The sequence below is a fragment of the Halyomorpha halys genome, unplaced genomic scaffold, assembly GCF_000696795.3.
Source record: "Halyomorpha halys isolate HHAL.00 unplaced genomic scaffold, Hhal_1.1 Scaffold17.1, whole genome shotgun sequence".
Lineage (NCBI taxonomy): Eukaryota > Metazoa > Arthropoda > Insecta > Hemiptera > Pentatomidae > Halyomorpha > Halyomorpha halys.
Genome location: NW_027112056.1, coordinates 21694 through 30691, shown reverse-complemented (window position 1 = coordinate 30691; position 8998 = coordinate 21694). Strand labels below are relative to the sequence as shown.

The following is an 8998-nucleotide window of genomic DNA, read 5'->3' as shown; positions in this document are numbered from 1 at the left end:
TAGGATTAAATTACTCTTTTGTATTTATATGCTCTTGTAAGTTTAATATTAATGGCTTTTCAAATTATGTATTTCATTAGGGCTCAATATAAAATAAATTTTTCATTGAACTATATTATATTTCAGTGGTATAAAGTTCCATAAACAAATATATAGAAATCAAGGCCGTAATCCCTCTGTGATTTAACATGTAGAGTCAGAAAACCATTTCCGACACCTCCGTTTTTGATATATACGCAACCTCCTGTTCCTTTATTTGTTTGATCAAGAGCCTCTATATATTTGATTTGTCCCAGAGGAATAGTTCCATTGGGTGGAAAAGTTGCATCAACGCTTATTTTCCTTAGAAATTTACTGTCGGCATACACACGTTTCGTGTAGAGAAGACTGTAAATAAAAATGAAATATTAGTTGATTTACTATCTAATACCAGGAAAAATGTAACAGTAAAAAGATAAACCATATAAATAATGGTAATGACCTTGTAAACAACATTTATGTAAATGAAAATACAAGAGTATAAGAGTGATTTTTTAAAAATGAAAAATTTGTATATATTTTATCAATTCTACAGATAATCATTGAACTTTTGTTGTAAACTCTAATTCTCAAAATGAACAATTATTACTATCCGACTATAATAAAAAAGAATTAAACATAATTTAATAAATGCAAAATAGCTTCAAGGATGAATCTGTTTCTTAGAATAGTTTATAGATGGGGTTCCAACTGCATATTCTTCATTTGTTTAGCTATCATTATGTATATCACTGCTTTGTTTGAATAGTGGCACAACTGACAAATAAAAAAAAGATACTCTAACAACCTCATATTACATTTCATTTATTTTTTCTACTTTATTTATTTTATCTTAATGCTTACATTGCCGCCTGGTTTAACATATTTTTTGTACTCATAGGCGCTATTTAGTGAATAAGAAGAGAAGATGGTTGGTGGATACCAAAGGTAGTAAAAGGTAAGACCCAACACGAATTACTTTTCTTTTTACAGTAATGCACTTATTAATTCACTTTTTATTTCTGTTTTGAGGGATCGGAAAAAAAAAAAAAATGGTTGGTGGTACATTCAGTGAATCACACAAATAAATTAAAACTTATTTATTAGTACCACTTATTAACTTACAACTTATTATATATAACTTATTTGTATTTTTCATTGATGGCCCCCCAACCATTTCCTCATACATATTATCCACAGTTAACTATCTTCTCATTATTATTTTGTGAATAAGTTTGTCCCCTTTCACTTTTAATGGAAACGTTGACAAAGTTGTTTATTTGTTGTTGTTTACCGGCGTAAAACCTTTTAGTCATCAACGCCTATACTCTGACAAAGCTCCAAAGTCTCTTTCTTTTTTAAATATTTCTTTGTTTTTACCCATTCTCAGATATCTCTTTTCCCTTGTTCCTTCCTTATTCACCTTTTTGGACACTGTATATTTTTTTAGCTTATTAATTTTTACTCATCTATATTACTCTGTAGCTTTTATCTATTGTTTTCATTCTTACCCTTTTTGTTATATATATCATTCTCATGCATTTCATTAGGTTCTTTTTCATTATTTTTTAGACATTACTTACATTTTTAATTGTTGATTTCAATTACTTTTCATTTAAATTTTCTTCCACATCTTTCATTATGCTTATTTCTATATTTACTTGAACACTCTGTTTTTTTTTTTTAAAATTTTTATCATTTATTTTGTATAATTCTTACCTCTACAATATCATATTTTATCTTAATTTATTGTCATGTTTATTTCCAAGTTTGTTTATTATTATTTTATTGGTCTCTTAATTAAGGTTGTTGTCTTGTTTTGTTTTTCAGTCCTGAAATTCAGAAACAAATGAATTCGACATTCGAAATTTCGGAACAAATGAATAAATTTTGTTTATTTGTGTATTTTTGCTGACCGTACCTCGAACCATCTTCTCAAATAAAAAATTTTTTTTTTATACTTTGGCATATTCTACAGATTGTACCATAGACTGTGGTTACTTGTTGACAACCCTACAGTATGTAGAGAGACCATAGTAGAGAAAGATACCTCTGTCTAGGTTAATGTTTTTGGAATATGTCCGTTTCAAAATAAAACCAAAACTTTTTATCATCAGATCTCCCATTATTTAAGAAAATCAGCAATATATATATACGTTATTATTGACTCAATATACTTATCCTTCATTAGCAGAAGTTTGAAATTATTTATGTGCAAAGTGGTTTGATTTACAGTTATTTTATTGTTTTACTTTGTGTAAATTGTATGTATAACAATAAATTGCTAATTTGTTTTTGTCATATATTTCTTGCTAGTACATACCATTTAAAAAATAGTCACCTCGATATGCTGTAAATTTCGAAAATTTTGGATATGAATATTTTGGTTTCACACTGTTCCAGCTGATATAAGTGTTTTATATTTTCCTTTTATGCATAATTTGAATTCTGCACACTTGTATCTACTGTTGAGTCAGATTTTTTGCATTCAGGTCAATATTTTGATGTTGAGTCATCAATAACATTTCGAAGAACAGTTATTTTTACTACAGATTATAATACATTACAGATGTATTAAGCAGTTCATTATCGCTATTGATACTGTCTATGTAACTAACTTCTCATTAGTCATGTTAATTCAATGTACATATTGCCTATTTTCCACTCACATTTCATTTCCTCTAAAGGAGAAATGACATATACATAAAATCTGTATGAATTATCCAATTAGGAACAGTTATCATTTAGTTGGGAGGGATATCCAAGAAGTTAGAAATAAGTGAAGCAAATAAACTCCATAACCGGATAAGAAATATTATAATGAATAAACTAATGATGAATGATATAGTAAAATGGAATTTATACTTTTCAAAATATATAGGAGTGTGTCAAGTTACGATTGACCAATTCATAAACAGAATCGTAAAAGCTGAAATATTATTTCTAAAGTGAGAAATATCTAAGAAAAGCAGGTAAAGTGGTTCCAAAAAGTTTGTAGAATAAGCTAGGAATGTGAATCAAGGAAATTCACATTTCCAATGCTTGACCACTAGGTACCAATGCTTGACCACAATTCAAATGCTTGACCACTAGGTACCAGACCACAAAGAAGACCTGGGGTAACCGATTAGAAGTAGTGAAGTTAGAGGAAAGATGCTACTCAAATGAAACAGTAGGTATGAAACTAGCAGTACTTGTTCCGATTGACTAAGGAACATTTAAACTTAAAGGTAAATAGAGAGAGAAGAATAATTATAGCCAAGAGAAAAATGTAAATAAGTCTGTACTATAGTGTAAGTCTCTTAAAAAACTGACATACAAAAAGCCCACATTTTTCAATCCTGTTTTTCTTCAGACTGTTTGTATACTGAACCCTTCACATAGCATACAAAAGTATAATTGTTATGGTTAGTATCTAGTCAGTTACTTAACAAAAGTATCATCACTAACAAAAATTAAAAATGTTATTAAAATTGAATTTAAAAGTTAAAATAACATATTAAAACAACAGTTCTAATTTTTAAATTACAAAACAGATTGAAAGAGATGAAAAATCAAATTTTAATATTTCGCTGCTTTGATTAGAAAAAAATTTTTTATATTGACGTATTTTATATTTTGTACCGTAGACTGTGGTTACTTTTTGACCTCCCTACTAACTTTGGAACAGTCTGTAGAGAGACCACAATACAGAAAGAAACCCCTGTCTATAATAATATCTTATGTATATAGTAAACTGACTGTATACTGCATGTAATAATAATTATATTATATATTAAAATTAAATATTATATATAATGTAATATAATGACTTTGAAACTTTTCAATGCAAAAATTGTACCAGTAACGAGACCCTTAAATATATATACTTAAATATCCAGTATACAAAAAAATAATAAGAAATATTGTTCAAAGATCTAGATATGAATCATAACATTATTTATGATTTATTAAAAGTAACTGAATATGCAAAAATATGTTACATCCATAAATATGTGAAATCTGTAAACAAAAAAGGTAATACAGATATAGTTATGGTATAGTATATTAATAAATCAGATATATCGAACTTTATAAATAATAGTAGTAACTAAGGGATTGAACAAACTGTCCAACAGAGATTTCATAGAATTAAGTTAATTAATTTTTGGCTTTATGGAATAAATCAATGTCACCCAAACAGGGAATGAGAAAATAATTCAAAATAAAATCACACATTTTTTTATATGCTACTATTCAAGCAAAGCAATGATATAATTTAAAAAAAAAAAATTGAATTTTCGGTCCCTCACAGATTTTTTTTTCTTTTCATTTTTAAAATTATGCGTTCATACATATATAGTATGGGGGGGATGAAAAATAAATTATTATAGTACTAAACTTATGGCATTTATTTCTTACAGTATAAATAAGACGGGATTCACTTTAAAATTAACCTTTAAACATACTAAATACAATTTTTTTAGTGGAAATAGAAAAGGAAAATTACAATTAACCCTTCTACCCTACAATAAATAAAAATAGTGTAAAAATAAATAACTAAGTACTAAATATGAATAATATAAATAGCTAATAGTACCTCAAGTAAGGAGTTTTTTGGCCGAAATAAAAATTATGTGTTAGATTGTTTCCACAGTCAGACCCAAAAAATCCTGCATCACAATAAGATAGCGCTAGAATAATTGTACATAAAATAGTACAATATAGTTTCATATTATAGCTGAAACTACACTGCTCAGGTGGCACAAGGTGACAGACTGAGATCTTTTCTTTTATTTATAGCAATCCGCTTATCATTATTCAACTGTTATTAGGTTGTTAAATACGCAACCTGATCCACTATCAGTGAATACGTTAATTATAATAATTTTTTTATTTTAAAGTGGATCCAATTGCTCTGCTATCAATGGCTCAATATTTAAATATTAAAATAATATTAATGTCAGTATTGGGTTAATAAAATTCTTGTCATAATTTATGCAAGTATTGATCAATGCATATCATTATATATATTTTTTATCAGTTAAAAATAATAATACCAATAACAACTGCATTTCATTTTTTAGTGGTATAAAGTATTGATAATAATTTATTTATTTATGCAGGTATTGATTATGCATATTATTATATATATGTTTTTTATCTGTTATAAATAATACCAATACTTTGTAATACACGAATATATTTTACTAATTATAAAGTTTATATTTTTTAAACAACGGTATTTCATTTTTTAATGGTATAAAGTATTGATAAGAAATTTATTTATTTATATAGGTATTGATTACTGCACATCATTATATATATTTTTTATCTGTTAAAAATAATACCAATACTTTGTAATGTATGAATATATTTTACTTATTATCAAGTTTTGTGAACAACTGCATTTTTTAGTAGTATAGAGTATTCAAAAGAAATTTATTTTCGAAGGAATAGTAATACATTACAAAAACAAAAAATTTTACTTAACTATAATATTATAAATAAGGAATCATTGAAGTAATAAACATAAAAAGCCTGAAACAAAAGTTGATGATAAAAGAAATAAAGTTTGTAATTTTTAAAATATTATCTATCATATTAAGAAATAAGGAATAAAAACTCATATTTAAAATAAATAAGAATATAAATAAAAAACTAAGTTGTGACATTTTAATAATAAGTATGCAATATTACATATTTCATTTTTAAAAATTTAAAGCAAAGTTCAAAAATATTTTTATATTAAATATGATTTTTGAAATTTTAAAAGATGAAATATGCTACATTGCATACTTATTATTAACATGGTACAACTTAGTTGTTTGTTTTATATTTTTACTTGTTTCAATTATGAGTTTTTATTTCTCATTTTTTTATATTATGGGTAATGTACACTTTAAAAATTTAAAGCATGTTTCAAAAATATTATTGAACATAAAGGAGATGTGCTAAATTTTAAGCCTGGAATTTAACTGAAGATGGAAAAAAGATAAAAGAGTGAAGAGGAAACTAATGTTAGAAAGGAAACAAGTAAAGCCTTATCTAAGACTATAGATTATGTTCTTTTTTCTCGTTTTTTTCTTTCTTATCATTTTATCATAAGATTAGAATTTATTAAAATGACAATTATATTTAAGTGAGATTTGACAATTTTACGGAGATCTGGGTAGTATTCCCTTAAATTTGCCTTTTTCATAAATATCTTTGGAAAACTTATCTCACTAAATAATGTATAATATTGAGCAATGTTTACCACAATTTTTGCAGTTTGATATAGGTTCTCAAATTGTAAAATTCCCAATTTTTTGGGTTTTCAAACTATTGGGATCGGGGCAAGGGATGACTCCCTCCTCTAATCCTCTATAAGAACGTTTTTGTTTGTATGATCCTAAACTGACCTGTTCATTACAAAAAGCAATGTTTTTGTAAGAAAAAGAATAATATATCTTCACTCTCCTCTCACGCCTAATATGGATAAATAAGAAAAATACAAAACAGATTAAATTCATTAATTTAAATAATCAGATAGCTGCAAAACATACAAACTAACTAAGCAGTGATATATTAATCTGGTCACTTTTTATATTGCAGCATTGCTTAAGTAGTGGCATAACTGACTAAAAGAAAAGATTTTATTTTATTTTGAAATGGATGTATTGTGAAGACATCACTGTAGATAGAGGTTTCTTTCTCTACTGTGGTCCCTCGGTGGTGGATTGTCAAAAAGTAACCACAGTTTACGGTACAATCAATATATGTCAAATACAAAATAATTTTTTTTTTGTTAGATGTTATACTATTCAAGCAATGCATAAAACATTAAATATTAAAATATAAGAAGATGGTCAGGGTTGCGGTCAAAAAAAAAGATTCTTATATTTAAATTTTTACGGTCATCTATATATACATATATATTTAAATATTAAAAGTTCAAAATGTAAACATTTTAATATTTGTTATCAAGTATTAATTTCTATAGGGAATGTTTTTAAGCCTTTAATTTTGTATTACCAAAAATAGCAAAGTTAATTGCTATTTTTGATTAATAAATTTTTTTTTCACAAAGAGTTTTTTGGGAAAATATTTCCAACAATAAATAACTGTTTTCCATATCTTTTTAGAAAACTAAAACAAACATGAATTAAACTATATTTCACATGTTCGTCACATTTTTTGAAAAATACCACTCCTGACAAAAAAAAAAAGTTTTGGTTTTATTTCGAAAGGAGCATGTTCCTAAAATATTATTGTAGATAAAAGTATCTTTCTCTAAGTTTGTCCCTCCATAGACTGTTCCAGTTGGTTGTCAAATAGTAACCACAGTCAACGGTACAATCTATAGAATACGTCAAATACAAAATAATTTTGTTTTTTGTCAGATTTGCCGCTAATCGAGCAAAACAACAGCATATTTGAAGGTTTTTCCACCTCGAATTTGACCTAGTGAAATTATTTTAACAATAAGTTCATGGACAAATTAAGAATGATCTTATCATTTTTTTAATATTTTTGTTAGTTCCTTTATCAATTTTTCCCCCTTTTTTCTCTTCTTCCTTTCTTCTTGATATTTTAAACCATAATTGTTTTAAATTTTATTCTATTCCTTTTCCAAACATTTCATATATCTCTTTTCCAGAAATCCAAAACAAATACTCAATGTATACAAATTGTATTTGAAGTTATGGAGAATATTACTACATTTATTAGACAAGTAGACTAAAATTCCAACAAATTACAAAAGACCCACTTATATGGCTATAATAAGGCCTATCTGGACTTACAGAGTTGAGCTTTGGGGCTCAACTAAACCAGAGAATTCCTTTTGTATCCAATCCCCGCAATCCAAAATCTTTCTTAAAAACCTTAATGCTCCTTAATTTGTCGCAAATCAAGTAATCGATCAGGGCCTCCATGTTTCCGATAAGGGTAGAATCAGATACCAATCCTTCTGTGATAAACTTCCCAACCTCTCAAATCCACTTGTTTCTAACCTGGCTTCTCCTGCATTACCCAATAATTCTCCCAGGCATCTGAAAAGAAGATGGCCTCGAGATCTTCTCTAGAAATGTTATTGGAGTTCTATAATGGATAGATTCTCTACATGTCTGTATAATGTCATTGTATAACTAACATCAAATTTACTTGTTTATAGTGGAAGATTATTGATTGACCGTGTGTAAAGATGAAAGGAATATGATGGAATATGGAATATGGAATATATAAAATAGTATAATTCTACTATTTGAGTTTTTTTGACCGCACCCGGACCATATTCCTTTCATCTTTACTTGTTTATATATTTGTAATGCAGAAGTTAATATCAGTAAATACATTTTTTTTTTTTATTTGCACCTGTAAATGTACTTTACAGCCAGTAAATGAGATGTACTAACCACCCCAGTGGTACATCCTCCTGATGTTAGTAAATAGTAAAAAGTAAATTATTTTATTATACTAGGTCCCGCATCCAACTCCTCTTCAGCCTACGCCGAATTACGTCAGGAATGTCATGTGTTTCCATTTGTCGTATAAATTTATTGAAATGTCCATATAGTGTGTTGTGAAACCGTTCGTAAGGCATATGAATGTGGTCCGTTACAGTCAGAATGCGTAGGTCGGTGTGAATGGTCTCGTTTGAAACGTAGAGTGGTGAGTTCGTTGCCAGTCTTAAAAATTGTGATTGTAAAGTTTGTATTTTCTGAAACTGTGTCTTTTTAGCAGGTCCATAAATTATGCAGGCGTAAGTCCATATGGGTTTTAGTAAGTAATTTTATACGTTAAGTTTCTATCTGAGCGATAATTTAAAACGTCTGTGTAGTATAAAATATAATTGTCTCAGTCGGAAATTTAGTATTTTACGTTTTGTCTTGACGTGTTTTATTATTTATTAAACAAGGCATAAAAAAATTACTTGTACAGTGAAGCTTTAAATTAAACAATAACAACAAAAGGTTTTAGACAATTAAAGAAAATGAAAATAACAACAGAGAAAAAA

The 8998-nt window shown here is 27.2% G+C and overlaps 1 long non-coding RNA gene across 1 annotated transcript in view; it reads right to left on the bottom strand.

Moving 5' to 3' along the window:
- LOC136796388 (uncharacterized) overlaps nt 1-8398 on the bottom strand; it is a 14813-nt gene extending 6415 nt beyond the window's left edge. Inside the window, exon 1 of the long non-coding RNA XR_010844094.1 lies at nt 8356-8398. This is a non-coding gene — a long non-coding RNA (uncharacterized lncRNA). The remainder of the gene's footprint in view (nt 1-8355) is intronic.
- Between the last annotated feature and the right edge of the window lie 600 nt (nt 8399-8998).